This window comes from Amblyomma maculatum, chromosome 10 (assembly GCF_055883805.1).
Source record: "Amblyomma maculatum isolate TAMU_Amacu chromosome 10, ASM5588380v1, whole genome shotgun sequence".
NCBI classification, from domain to species: Eukaryota; Metazoa; Arthropoda; class Arachnida; order Ixodida; family Ixodidae; genus Amblyomma; species Amblyomma maculatum.
Genome location: NC_139353.1, coordinates 119555739 through 119570644, shown reverse-complemented (window position 1 = coordinate 119570644; position 14906 = coordinate 119555739). Strand labels below are relative to the sequence as shown.

The following is a 14906-nucleotide window of genomic DNA, read 5'->3' as shown; positions in this document are numbered from 1 at the left end:
ATATTTGAATTACTTTTTTTATTTTTATTCTGAGTAACATCTGTTAAAAGAGAAATGGAAAAAGACAATTGATACGACCAATTTGCAAGAATCATTGATAAAAACGTATAAGTTTATATTTTGAAAAATTTAACTGGTTACAATTTCACTCTTTCTTCATCGCGCATTTCTTCGTCAGCGTCCGCTCTTGTTGAGGACGCACTGAGTCCTGTTATCGAGCTCGCTCGCACCATTAAAGACTAAAACATCACAAATGGAAGGTAAACGCGGACAGCACGGCGTCAGCCACCGCGCCGCCAACTTTACGATGGCGAATGTGCGCTGTGTGGTGTTGGGTTACATCGCGCGATGCTCTCCAAGAGGCGCACGCCCTGGACGCTCGGATCCACGTAGCCCAGAAGCTGTATGGGCGGGACTTTAGCATTATTTGATGGTATACACACAACTATTGAGTATATGCACAGGTTCAGTAAAATACCTAACGAGCTCCCCCCCCCCCCCCTCCGCCCCCTTCTCTTTTCACGCGCCGAAATTACTGGAAAATGGAGAGTGCTTTTCCCTGACGTGGACAAAACTTTCACCAGAAAAAAAAATGAACTTCTTCTTTTTTTTTCTTTTATAACGACACGATCGGGATTAGAACTGTGCTCCCAGACGCCGTCGAGCCACCCCACTGTTCACGCTACGCCCCTGCCCACCACTTATGGAAACAAATCGGCGTCCGCGTCGCCGACATTTTCTAGCGCCGCGCTCAATATGTTAGCAATTGTCTTATTCACTTCTGCGCCACAGCTCCCGGCAAGGCAGCGGCCATACTGTTCCTGACCGCGCGCATCGTATGTTTCGCTCGCGGAGGTTATCCGAGACCACACAGCAGCCTTTGGGCATGTGCGTCAACCGAGCGAGTGCTCTACAGGTTCTACTTTTGTTTGTTACGTTTTTGCTGGAGGTGGTGTCTGGGTGAGGTGCGTGCAAAGGGCAAGGGTAGAGAAGGGAGGCGCGCTAATGGTAAGAAAAGAGAGCGGAAGAGGGACGGCGCAGAGAAGGGGGCGGTGCGGGCGAACTAGCACACATAACAGCATAGAATGCGCCCGCAGAAACACGCATATTCTCTCTCTGCCTTCGCATCGCGCTCATTCAGCCTGGTGAACTATATCACCGCGCAACCTGCGATCCGCAGCACTGACCTTGCTCTGTGCATAAATTAAGCGCCCTTACGGCACAATTAACAGCAATTAACATGCAGAACCACGGAATATGAACCAGCTGTAGCTGAACTTATTCATCCTTCCGTGTGTTGTGATCCATTAAAAACGTTATGCTAGTTCTAGCTGCCGCCACCCTCTCGAGAGGGTGGTTGCAAGGCGTCTCAAATCCAATGCGCGGGGAGGATGCAAGGAGGCGCTTGACCATCGGGGCGCGCGCCTTCGAACTGGAGGAGGGGGAGCGTCTAGCCGTCCGGCGAGCAAAGCACACAGCAGCACGCACGCACGCAAGCACGCATTCTTCACCCCCCCCCCCTCCCCCTTGAACTGCGGAAGGTGTGAAAGGAGAAGCGGGCAGGCTTGCCAACGTAGACAGCATGGTATCAAACCTGTGATGGCTTGGAGCTGCCCTCGGCAAATCACAGAGCAGACGTTGCACGCTTTCTTCCTTTAGTTTATTTTTTTAAAGTTTGGTAGCTGCCGATCGAACCAAGGATCGGCAGTTAGGTAGCGCTGGCGATTTGACTGCTACGTTAACATTTACGCGCCCTTCAATCAATCAATCAATCAAATTATCACTCAATCAATCAACCTTATTTTTAAATCCGAGGACGGGGGAGGGGGGGGGGGCTCCTCAGCGAGAAAGCAGTTGCACACTGCTTGAGAGTTTACATGGAACACGTTACAGGCATAAACATTGCAGGCATTACAGAGATGAACAGCATCAAAAGTAAAAAAAAAGGAAAATAGATATGTGTTTACCGAATAACAGCGCAATTTCATGGTAATACCGCAGTGATGTCATCAATACAGCGAAAAGGATGGCTTCAAAGTTTCACAAAATATTCACGAAGCTGTCTCCGAGTAAAAGTAACCAAATCAGCAATCAGTTTTTCGTGTTTAATTAGCATAAATGGATAATGCTCTCAGTCTTGAGAGCTATATCTTTTCCGCCACTGTAAACCTGCATGTGTGTGAGCGGGCGTGTGTGCAAATAACTTATGCGCAGGTACTCAATATGTGTGGCCCCGCATACGGTCAGAACTCAAGTTTTCATTACAATGAGGAAAGCAAACACACGATCCAAGCAGCGCGCTGTGAAGAAGCGGGCTCGCCACTCCGAGTCTCTGCGTCGCCTCGAATACCAGCCACCCCACAAAACCACCGGAAGAAAAAGAACGAAAGCAAAAGATTGCGAACGCACAGAACCGGCGCTCGCTCGGCATTCCACGCTTCCCGCCTTTCGTCTGAGCAGCGCGGCGACCTTGGCGCGGCAGCGCGATTAAAAAAACAAACAAACAAAAAGCGAACTCCACAATACACGCGTGAGCGGACGCCGAGACTACGGCTTGGCTATGGCACCCATGTGTCACGTGATTGCTCTCAGAATTCCTGCAAAAATAGAGGCATGCGTCACGTGATTGTGTCACGTGATCGTGCAAGACGACCTGCAAAAAAACTTCTCAGAGAGGCGGCGTTTGGCGACGTCGAGCACGGAAAAAAATACTTCTTTCTGCCAGAAATCTTCAATGTAAGTTGACAAACATTTTCATTCCTTTTTTATAAACCCTTTTGCGCATACTCACGGAAAATTTTATGTTTCTGAACTGAGCAGTTTTTAACTTACACGCGTTTACCCATTTTTTAATTTGCTGCACACAGCACGACCAATTTGCTAGGAAGATTTTTCATCGTTTAGCCTTTTTAGCACCTAGTTAAGTTCTAAAAAGTGATCCTCGATGGTCCGCGGCCTCTTTCCGATCATTTTGCAACAAAGTTCAGATAGTTAAGGCGTTTGTTTTTGCGGAGTTATTACCAATTATTCAAACGTAAACAACCGCTTTGCCTCGCAGCCATAACTGTCAGCTTCAAATATTGAGAGAGGCCTTGTACTGCGTGAAAGCGATGTAGACGCTATTTTTATCTTCCATCAGATGTGTGCGATCGCTCGCTACCTATCTTTTTTATTTATAGGGTTTCTTTGCTGAGCTATTTGCACATAGAGCCGGAAATTCGAGGTTGATAGGAATAGTCCATAAGCAACGACATTTGCGCGTAAAATTATACTGTATTTTAAGCTTTCCTTTCGAGTAGGCACAGATTGGGGGGGGGGGGGGGGAGGTTGATATATCGTTTTATTCATAACAATTCGCAGACTCCAACACAGTAATAGTTATATTTGTATCCTCAGTAGGTCAGTATGTATTGTTTATTTAAGTCCCAACGGTTTTCTTCTTTTTTTTTTTACGGAGGCGTGGCAAGTTATGTGGGTCAAATTAACAATTGGCTGTGAAGTAAGTGATTAGAGCTTTCAAACTTAGTCTTCTGTTTTGTTTAATTTCTAAGAACCTTTAAGCTTCACAGAGAAACAGCCTATTTTGAAAAGTGAATTTCAACTATGGAAGTTCTTCGTTTATTAATGTTTGACATTGCTGACGAGGGTCAGAATTGAAACAGATGATAGGATCGAGTTTTTTGATAACTTATGGCATGTGACCTAGAGCTGCTAGGAATTCATTTTCTGAGACAGCTTTTCTTTAGTAGTATAGGGAAAGTAATGGCATGTTATGGATTTGCGAAGCATGGATTTAATGAAGTCTTTCTTTTACTGCGTTTACGGCTTGTTTTGCAATAATGCTTGCAGTCCAGCTGATGCAATTGTATTGTCAAACTGTTTTTGCAGCAGATTTCATCTGCCATCGAGGGAGTGCTGCCTGAATATGAAGCAGACAGCGTCATGAATCTGTTGAGGCAGTTTATTCTATCAGCCATGGATGCCCTGCCCTGAAGCATCCTTCCTGTAAAGGAGACATGAAAATGGTGGGTATCACATGCTGATGTTTTTTGCATTCATGTGTTTGCTTTATAACTGTAAAATTTTTACTGGTTCATGCTTTCTTGCATTTATTGTTTTCTTTTGAGAGTATAACGGGCGGATGTGTAACAGGCTTCATTAAAGCAAAGCTTGAAACCAGCTCGGTATTGTTATATGATTCTTGCTGTGTATTTAGCGCAAGACTGACGTGTTGGTGAATCTTGCTCATAGTCTGCACTAAAGAAAATTTTTCGTGGCCTCTTCAGAGCTTTCAAACAGGAGATATAATTAGCTGTTTTATTGCAGTAGTACCTACTATTTCTAGTTGAGGCAAAATTGAGTAAACGTGTGTTTTAATAGCTCATTGACATAGTTTCATAATATAGCTGACTGCACTGTGCATATGTGTGCATGTTTATGCTGACATTCAGTTACTGTTTATTTAGACTGCCTCAGCATATGTACACATACAGTGATGCTTCACTTGAACAAAGTTCAAGGGACCTTAGGAAAAAGTTTGTTGAAATGAAAGTTTATTGGACTGAAATAAATGCGTGGAAGATTGTTTCCATTAGCTTCAAGAAATATTCAATTCAGTCGTTCAGTCGTGTCCGACTCTTCATGACCCTATGGACAATGTCACGCCACGCTTTCCGGTCTCTCACTATCTTCCTAACATCACATAACTTCATCTGCAGTGCCTCCAGGATGGCATCTAACCATTGCGTTTGCTGCCTACCCCTTCTCCGGCGACCCTCAACCTTTCCCAACATCAGATCTTTCTCCAGCGACTCATCTCTTCTCATCAGATGACCAAAGTAGCTGAGCTTTAACTTTAGAATTTGACCCTCCAATGAGCAGTCAGGGTTTATGGTCGATAATATCGACTGATCTGATCTTCTGGCAGTCCAAGGAACTCTCAAGAGTCTTCGCCAGCACCACAATTCAAACGCGTCAATTCTTCGGCGGTCATACTTTTTCACAGTCCAACTCTCGCATCCATACATCACAACTGGAAAGACCATAGCACGAGTTATACGGATCTTGGTTGGCAGACTAATGTCTCTGCTGTTTGCTAGGCGGTCAAGGCTAACCATTGCTCTTTCCCAGAAGCAGGCGTCTCCTAATTTCATGGCTGCAGTCTCCTTCCGAGGTAATCTTGGAGCCCAAGAAGAGAAAATCTGTCAGATTTTTAGGTTGTTCAAATCTTATCTGGGCCCATTTATTTGTCATTGCGCTGATTTGCAAGTGAAGAATGCGTAACCTTTTGCTTGCAGCACTTTTGAAAGGACTACAGTGGTTTTGAACTCGATTACTGTGCAAGCTCCTGAGAATCTTGCCTATCACAACGGCCTGCTGAGGAGAAAAGGCTCATTTTCTCCAAGCAGATCATGGTTAACCAAAATGCACACATTCGCAATTCTTGGAGCTAAAGGGCCTAGTAGGGCTGAAGATCTGGCGTTGACTGGCTATGACTGTACAGCTATTTAAGCGTGCAAAGACAGCTATGGATTCATCTGGTCACAAGCTAGTTTAGACAGCCAATTCACTTTAAAGCTAAATAACGGCCACTTTTCTTCACGCGATAATGAAGAGTGGTTCCTAACATAAAAATATGCTACAAAGAGTGCGGACTGCGCTTTTTTAAGTGCTCAGTATGACCTTGAAGACACAGGATAGCACCGCAGAAAATGTTCGTTGAACTGAAATGAGCAATAACTGAAGTTTGTTAAAATGAAGTGTGTTTGCATAGTGTTCAATAGAGCTTCAGTGGGGGGATTTAATAAAGTTCGTACAACTGAATACACCGTCGAAGTTACGTTCGTTCAAGTGGTATTCTGTTTTTCTGTGACTAAATGAGAACATTTACTTTGCTCAAAGCAACATATACGCAAATATGTACTTTCTTGCTAGTCACCAAGATTTGCAATTAACTTCCGAACTCATTTTATTCACAACCTAAATAAATGCATCGTTAACCCTAGAGCCAAATAGTTACTAGCAATAACAAAAGTAATATGTTGATATTTATCTGTTGGAGAACATTTTTTGTTTAATTGTTTTGTGTGTTTTTGAGTTCTTCAAACATGAGGGGGCTTGTTACAGAAGGGGTGGGCTGCAAGACGAAGGGAAGTATCAGTGTGGCGGCCCTTTTGTGTTTATCAAATAATAATGAATCCTAACATCTAAAACGAATGCCTTTACAGCCTGCTAAAAATCTTCTTTTTTAAATTGCATGTTTGGGTTCTGCCTGGATAAACATAGATGGCAGAGAGAGATCTTTCTGCCATGGGGTGTGAACTGTATTTTGTGCAGAAAGTCTGAGGCTGTCGAACATGTGTTTATAGATTGTTGTGATTGGGTTTTTTGGGGGCAATATCCTACAGTGAACTTTGCTCAAAGATGTCCTTTTAAACCCCCATGGAATTTGGTTCTCAAGTGTTGAAAATTACAACAGTGTTCTGTAAGATATGATAAGGCTATTAAGCTTGCATAGCGCATGGAAGCGCCGAATGGCTGTTCGCCATGCTGATCTTCATTATCAGACCTATCCAAGAGTATAATGAGGGTTTTGTCCAACAGATGATGTTTTGAAAGCTCAGCCATGTGTACCTGTGTTTATCAATGTATTTGAAAAAGTGATCAGTTTTAATGCGATAATTAGAGGTATTGTATCAAAACTAGCTCTTGGCCAGCCTGTAGTGTTTGTGAAAAGGCAACAGTGACAAGAAGGGTGTTTTGCTAGAGCTTTTAAGGCTCTTAAATCTGTGCAGCTCTGCTTTAGTACATGCATTGTCTCCTGTACATGGCTAGTTAAATGATTTCTGTTCATTTTATTACAAAAAGTCATTCTAAATCTTTAGATAAGCTTGCTCACCTCTATTGTTTGTTTGCATTATGTTCACGCAAGCTATAGCTGGAAATGATGCAGTATTAGTTACAAGTAAATAAATAAAAGGAGCAGCAACTACATTTCCTTCGTCCGCACATTTTTAAGAGAAACATACATGGGCTCATTAGATTTTAGTGTTGTTTGCAACTGTGTTTGATAGTGAAAGATCTTCCTGTTATTGCATAGAAATCTTTCAGAAACTTCTGAAGTAGTTTGATACCTAGTGGTGTGGAGGTTGACTTCCCAGACAGTAATGTATTCCTATAGTACCGTATGCATGCACAATAGATACACGTAACCCCTTGCATATATCACTGAATCTTCCACTCTAGAAGAGAATTTTGTGCACAAGCATTTTACTGTAGTTTGCCTCTGTGGAGCATTGTATTTCTAATTCTGTGCTGTTTTTATGCTGTTACTTAGCAACATATGAAGTATTCCTTGTTTCTGTTACTTGTGCATTTGACTTTTCCTTTTTTTATTATTCAAAATAACTTTATTCCTGCTGTTCTGACTAGTGTTCTCGTATGCATATGCAGTCCTCTTGATGCTTCATTGAGCCATATCTGGAGGCTCCCTGTTGCCGTGGTCTGTGCCGACAAGTAAAAACTAGGCAACCTGACTTCCGGGACAAGTAGCAGTGGGACGTAGCTGCATGGTTTCTTGAGCATCCATGTGGATTTCTTATGAAAGACAGGTATTTCTTCTATATTTGACTTTCATATGTGATCAAGATTTTACCTTGGTGACAAGCTCTTGAAGGAAAGGATGGACATGAATGGCACTTTCTTGATTTCTTACTCTCGGGAATACACTATTACGACTTGTTAACTGCATATGTAGCAAAAATTATGTGTGACTGCATATTCCAGGAGTAAGCTGCATGATTTTTTAAGGATGAAATAATTTAGCTCCTATTGTCGGTAGCCTACTATTGACGAGCCAAAGCAGGCAATACTAGGTACTAAAAGGTGATAATGCGGGGCCGGGTGGGTTTTAATGAGACAAGCTCTCCACGTTTTAAGCCTTTTTACAGGGCTAGCATGTCTCCCTGAGTGTGTCTGGGACACATGCAAGTCTTGTATCCTCAAAAGGACTTTGTCTAAATTTAAATAAAAGTAGCGCCAACCTATTTTGAGTACGACCAGTTCAGCAGTAAGCCCAAAATGGAAGCAAAAAGGCATTCATGTCCTGTGCGATGTCAGTGCACGCTAAAGAGCCCCAGCTCATCGAACGCTCTGAAGTCCTCCCCCACAGCATCTCTCATAGCCTGGGTTGCTTTGAGATGTTAGATCACATAAACCAAACCTGTCATTTTTTACCACCCCATCTGACTTGTCTTTCCACGTATTTCCAAAAGATAGTGCCTACATAAGACTTGCCACTATTCCCGAGATTACCTAGATTATTATGTATTTATGTATTTTTTGATTATGTAATTTTCCTCAGTGGAGCATTGCGTTTCAAATTCTGGGCTTTTCATACTGTCACTCAGCAACCATATGAAATACTCCTCCTATGTTTCTTTTACTTGTGCATTTGACTTTTCCTTTATTATTCAAAAAATCTTCATTCGTGCTGTTCTGACTAGTGTTCTCATATGTATATGCAGTCCTCTTGTTGCTTCATTCGACCATATCTGGAGACACCCTGTTGCCGTGGTCTGTGCCGACAAGTAACAAGGCAACCTGACTTCCGGGACAAGTAGCAGTGGGACATAGCAGCGTAGTTTCCTCAGCATCCATGTGGACTTCTTATAAAAGAAAGGTATTCTAAATTTTGCTTTCATATGTCATAAAGATTTTACCTTGGTGACAAGCTCTTGAAAGGAAAAGATGGGCATGAGTGGCACTTTCTTATTTTCGTACTGTCTGGGAATACACTATTGAGACTTGTTACCTGCATATGTAGCAAAAAGTATGTGTGACTGCATATTGTAGGGTAACTATAATATACTTCATCATTCCCTATTATTGCTTTTGTATTCACCTAGGTGCTTGGTGTAGCTGGTCTCCTTCAGTAATTACTTAGGTGTGTGTGTTATCTGCTATGGCTAACATAGGCATCACTCAGGAAAAATGGGAGCAAACAGCCATAGTGGCGTCACTTGCTGGTAGCATGCACCAAAATGTATGTATACGTACTGATACGTTGCCGCTCAACATGTGTAACTTGACTGAAGATAAAGCGCACGGGAAGACACACACAAGAGAAGAAGACAGAGGACACACGCTAACTCACATCTGGTTTATTTGCACAGTACATAACAATCACATAAAGACAGAGAAAAAATATAAGGAATATTACAAAACATGATCAAGGAATATCACAAAACCCGATCAAAAAAACTGATCTCTGTCTTCCAGAGCCGCACCGACATATCGCTGACACACCTATCTCCCTTTTCCCGATATGGAATGCCTCCAAAAGCTCACGCGCTGTCTTATCACGGCCTCTCCCAGAATCTTAATGCCAGCCAGTCGCGGCTCGCACGCAGTGCAGTTCGCGCAATGCGTTGCCAAATTTGTCCCTCCACTCCTTAAAGCCCGCAAATGATCCCCTGCTCGATCATTAATACAGCGCCCGGTCTGGCCAATGTAGGCCTTCCCACAGGTCAGCGGGATCTCATATACGACCCCCATGCAGCAGTCGAAAAACCGCTTAGAATGTTTTTTCTCACAACCGCTCGGTTTTCCTACACGCGAAATGTGTGAGCAAAGCTCCGCCATCTTCTTCAGAGCGGAGAACACCACCGGCATGCCATGTCTGTTCGCCACTTTCTTCACGTGGTGCGCAACCTTATGCATATACGGTACCACAACAGGTTTGGCCGTATTTCTCACCGGAGCAGTTTTCTTCCCAAAACCAAGCGAGCCATGTTTGGGAAGAAAACTGCTCCGGTGAGAAATACGGCCAAACCTGTTGTGGTACCGTATATGCATAAGGTTGCGCACCACGTGAAGAAAGTGGCGAACAGGCATGGCGTGCCGGTGGTGTTCTCCGCTCCGAAGAAGATGGCGGAGCTTTGCTCACGCATTTCGCGTGTTGGAAAATCGAGCGGTTGTGAGAAAAAACATTCTAAGCGGTTTGTCGACTGCTTCATGGGGGTCGTATATGAGATCCCGCTGACCTGTGGGAAGGCCTACATTGGCCAGACCGGTCGCTGTATTAATGATCGAGCAGGGGATCATTTGCGGGCTTTAAGGAGTGGAGGGACAAATTTGGCAGCGCATTGCGCGAACTGCACTGCGTGCGAGCCGCGACTGGCTGACATTAAGATTCTGGGCAGAGGCCGTGATAAGACAGCGCGTGAGCTTTTGGAGGCATGCCATATCGGGAAAAGGGGAGATAGGTGTGTCAGTCGGTGCGGCTCTGGAAGGCAGAGATCAGTGTTCTTGGTCGGGTTTTGTGATATTCCTTGATCATGTTTTGTAATATTCCTTATATTTTTTCTCTGTCTTTATGTGATTGTTATGTACTGCGCATGACCCCTTTTCAGCATATATTTGCTGTTATTGCTGCAAATAAACCAGATGTGAGTTAGCGCGTGTCCTGTGTCTTCTTCTCTTGTGTGTGTCTTCCCGTGCGCTTTATCTTCAGTCAAGTTACAATGCACCATCTAGCCCAACTTCAAGTTTTGTTCAACATGTGTATTTGCTTGATGTAGCAAATGGCAGAGGAGAGAGTTTATCTGATGACCAAGCATACTGGCGTGTAAATTTCACTCCTTTGTTTCCTGGGTCCCTATTGTGATAAACTAATGTCGAATGATATAGAGGATCAAAACGAATACAACTAAACACAGCAATAGTCTCTATCTCCTGAGGGTGTTTTGTAGTATAGTTTGTACAGAAAGTGGTTGGAAACCTGTTAGCATATTTTAAAGAAAAAGAGGCATCTGAGTGAAGAGAGATGTGTGTGATGCTAGCACAAAGTGTGTGAAATTGGCAGAGAAATTTTGAGCATGTATATTTCTTTTCTAGGTGACACCATGATAAATTTGATATGGCCGCTACATCAAACACACAATGTCGTTGCCACCGGAAACCAAGTGTTTCTGTGTCAAGGGTTTGTGCAATAAATGAAGGTATGAATTTGCATCTGTTTCTTTCACTACTCTCACTTTTCACGAAATATTACACGCATGTGAACAGTGAGTAAAGTACACATTATTATTGGACACTTGAAATATAGTTAGCATAACACAAGATATTAATACTTTGTATGAACAAGATTCTTTAAAATAACGGTGGCCAATTATCGGAACACAGTCGTTACAGTGTTCATATACGCTATCAATAGGCTAATCATAGGAGGTATAAATAAGTTCTATGTAAATACATTCTATTCAATCACAGTGGCCAATTGTCGGAAGGGAGGTCATACATAGATCATACGTGTTCTAAAGACTTTCTTTTGATGGTCGATAGCTTCTATGATCATATTGTCTAAAGACATTGCATAAAGTGATCATAGACATTTTTGTAAGGATAATCCTCAATATTTGTAGTTTAACCTCTCTTTTTACCGATGGTTGCGTAATATACCCTGTTAGATATGCGCATACCTGTATTACGTTAAGTAAAACTATGTAATACAATGTCCCACTTGGTGGCATTCACCAAAAAAGAAACTGAGCATGGCGAAATGTAACATAAAAAGTTCGGCAACCAAGTACCCTATCCTTATTCAATATTCTAAGGATCACTGGGATGTAGCTGCACAGTACCTTAAAGTGCGCAATATAAATAAACTATTTGAGAGACCCAAAAGAGTTACATAATAAAATCACGCGTTGACATGATAAACAAATACACTTGCTTGTATTGCGGCTACTAAATAATATTTATAAGTTACGCATGCCTGACGCAATCTTGAATATGCCTGTTCCATATTAGAATGCGACCATGTATCGTTTCACAGCGTGCTCTGAGTGCAAAACCCGGGAGTTCGATGCATTTCCAATTAGCAGTATCACTCTGCAGGAGCCACTGACACGTATCATTGTGTATACAATTATTTGTTGTTGTTCGTCGTAAGATTTTTCATATGTGCCTATTTCATTAGAGATTTTACTATAACGAACAAATTATATCATGACTTTCGCAGGCAGAATTGCCTGCTGCAACATGGCGGTGTATTCAGCATACAACGATGCTTACCTCGCCAAAACGCAATGACATATGCGAATTAATTTGCACCAAAAATTGTGTCTTCATTGGAACCTGTTACCAGTTGACCCAATTACTTTCGCCGACAATTTTGTTTTTGTTTTTTCATTTCGCTAAATAATATTCTAGTTGTTTTGTTTGGTCTTCACTTTCCATTCACTTCGTCGCGTTTGACCATCTTTCATTTTCTATTACTGTGGCATTAGGTCTTTATTTGCATTGCTTTTGTGCTATCGAATCTACACTCTACGTCGTGATGCTCCTTTCGTGTTTAACAAAAATTCTTGCTTTTTGTTACATTCAGTGCAAATGTATTATGAAATACCGAACTCAATCTTTCTGGAATTTCGGAGGACGAAATAAATAACGAGCTCTCCATTAATCACATGATGTTTTTCTCGCCTTTCACAGGGAACATTGGAGAAATATAACATCGACATCGACGACGTAATAGGATCACTTATCGTAAGTGGTGCTTGCTGCGCAATGGGAGGCTTGCTCTTTGTTCTGTGCACTCATAGCAGTCGAGGTAGTGTCTTGCCCATTAGATTTCTTATTAAGGCGGAAACTTGGGCGAATTGGAAAGCATTTGAAATCATATTTTTTAGCGCTTCATTAACACACAGAGGACATTAGACGAAGGAGGAACACTTAAGAACAGGACGGACGCTAGTCTTCAACTGTCGTTTATTGAAGCAACATGTCATATATACGATCTCAAATTGAACATCACACGTGCGTAGTGAGGGTGCCACATTTAAGGTACGATAGCTCTTTATCAGATAGATACAGAGATGGAGTACTGACACAGTTTTGGCTTTCCTTATTTCTACACAGGGCTTCGACAATTTCCCTTTCTGACTAAGCCTTATTTGTTGCCAGTACACGCGTGTTCTGAAGGATTGGTGTGCAGGGTACGGGGTTTGGGAGTACCTGTGGGCCACAAGTGCTTCCCAACTGTGCGAGTGGAATAGGACAAAACAACAGAATTCATGAAAGCAAGGCCAGGTTTTATGCCTCGACACGTCAGTACCCAAGGAAGTGGAAAAGGTGCTCAGCTTCGGCCCCAAGTTCTGTACAGAGCCCAGGATGACTTCGGTGGAGCTACTGTCCGTTGTAAAAAGGATTTCATGTAAAGCCGACGAAGAAGACAAGAGAAGGTACATTTCCGAAGGCGTCGAATGTCTTCTGAAGAAGAAAATAACTGAAAACAGTGTGAGTGGCCGCGTCAAGATGCTGTTCAATACCTACGCACGAACAATCTTAAGCTACTAGTAGCAGATAAGGAAGGTGGTTTTATGTTCATGTAAACAATCTGTACGAAGGAAAGATAAATTGGGCAATAACTAAAAATTTACATTACCCCGACTATGACGAGCCACAAAGCAAAAAGACAGGCGTTAAGGTTGTGTAGAGAGATGGGATCGGAAAACTTGGGCAAGAAGATTGGGGACAGCAAGGAAACGGCACTCGGCGTTTTCTTCACCTCGAAAACGCATAAGATGATGTACCGCTGAGGACAATTGTCGCAGAAAGGGGATCATGGCAAGGCGTTCTTTCTAGATTCTTGCAAGCGAAATTAAGTCTCCTGAAAGTGAAGGACCCTTTTTTGATTTCTAACTCCAATGCGCTAGTAAATTATCTTAAGACTCACAAAGAATCTTTGCAGTTCAATTTTGCTTTTTCCGTAGACATAAAAGACCTTTTTTATTCTGTACCACAAGGACATATCATGGCTTCTTTGCGCGACCGCATTGAAAATGGCACTCCAGTTGCATTCTGGAATGATATTGGGATGTAAATAGATAGCTTTTTAAACCTTGTATCGTTTTATCTTTCATCGACTCTTGTTAAGCATGAAAGTGCGGAATATGTTCAGAAGGACGGCATATGGATTCGTTCCTACATCGTCCCAGCACTTAGTGATATATTTGTTTAGCCCTTTTTGACCAACGTATTATTGCGCGGATAAACACTGACAAAGTAAAACGCATTTCTAGATATGTTGACGACTATCTTGAGGTAATGAATCTTGAAATGTTTGATAATAGAGTGAGTCAGTGAGTGAAAACTTTATTGGATGTTTCAAGGGTTTCGCGGTTGTGAAGTCTCCGTCGTCTTCTCTGGCACTGGCGACTTGAGGCTTCTCGTCAGAAAGGGTGGACCCCTATTCCAAGGCTCCACTGAGTCGTGCTGCATCAGTCGCGTGCTGCACTAAGGCCCTTTGGGTCGCGAGCTCGCCGCTGGTGAGCCGACTCTACCATTGCTCCGCACTCGGGTCTTCGTGTTGGTGGAATGCTTTGTTGCGTTCGCATTCCCACGTGATATGATAAAGTGTAGGTGTGGCATCGCACCAAGGGCAGGTGGCTCTGTATTGTGTCGGGAACATTTTATTAAGTATGTGTAGGTTAGGAAAGGAGTTGGTCTGTAATCTGCGCCAGCCGGTCGCTTCCTCCTTTGTTAGGGCTTTGTGTGGTGGGGGATATCTAATTCTAGCTCCCCTATGCAAGTGCAAGATCTAGATCTCTGCGTATCCCCCCTCGCAAGAAGATATGGTGGGAAATGTGCTTGATGTGTTCGACTCCAGTAGCCAGGGTTTAACCTTCACAACGGAAATGCCAAGTGACGATAGGTTGCAGTTCCTTGACATATGCATAAGATTTGAAAAGGGCACGTGTTGGCTGGTTGTATCAGCCGAGGACAAAAAAAATTCCTAACTACCAGTCAGCGCATTCTAAGCTGATTAAGAGAGGTATCGCCATAAAGGACATCCGCGCTGCTCTCATCAAGTCTTGTCAACGTTGCATCCCTGAAAGCGTGGT

The 14906-nt window shown here is 42.9% G+C and overlaps 1 long non-coding RNA gene across 1 annotated transcript in view; it reads left to right on the top strand.

Moving 5' to 3' along the window:
* The first annotated feature begins 2423 nt into the window (after positions 1-2423).
* Positions 2424-14906, top strand: part of LOC146177334 (uncharacterized) — a 34187-nt gene continuing 21704 nt past the window's right edge. The window contains exons 1-6 of the long non-coding RNA XR_014701023.1: positions 2424-2736; positions 3889-4025; positions 7453-7610; positions 8526-8680; positions 10897-11000; positions 12496-12549. This is a non-coding gene — a long non-coding RNA (uncharacterized LOC146177334). The remainder of the gene's footprint in view (positions 2737-3888; positions 4026-7452; positions 7611-8525; positions 8681-10896; positions 11001-12495; positions 12550-14906) is intronic.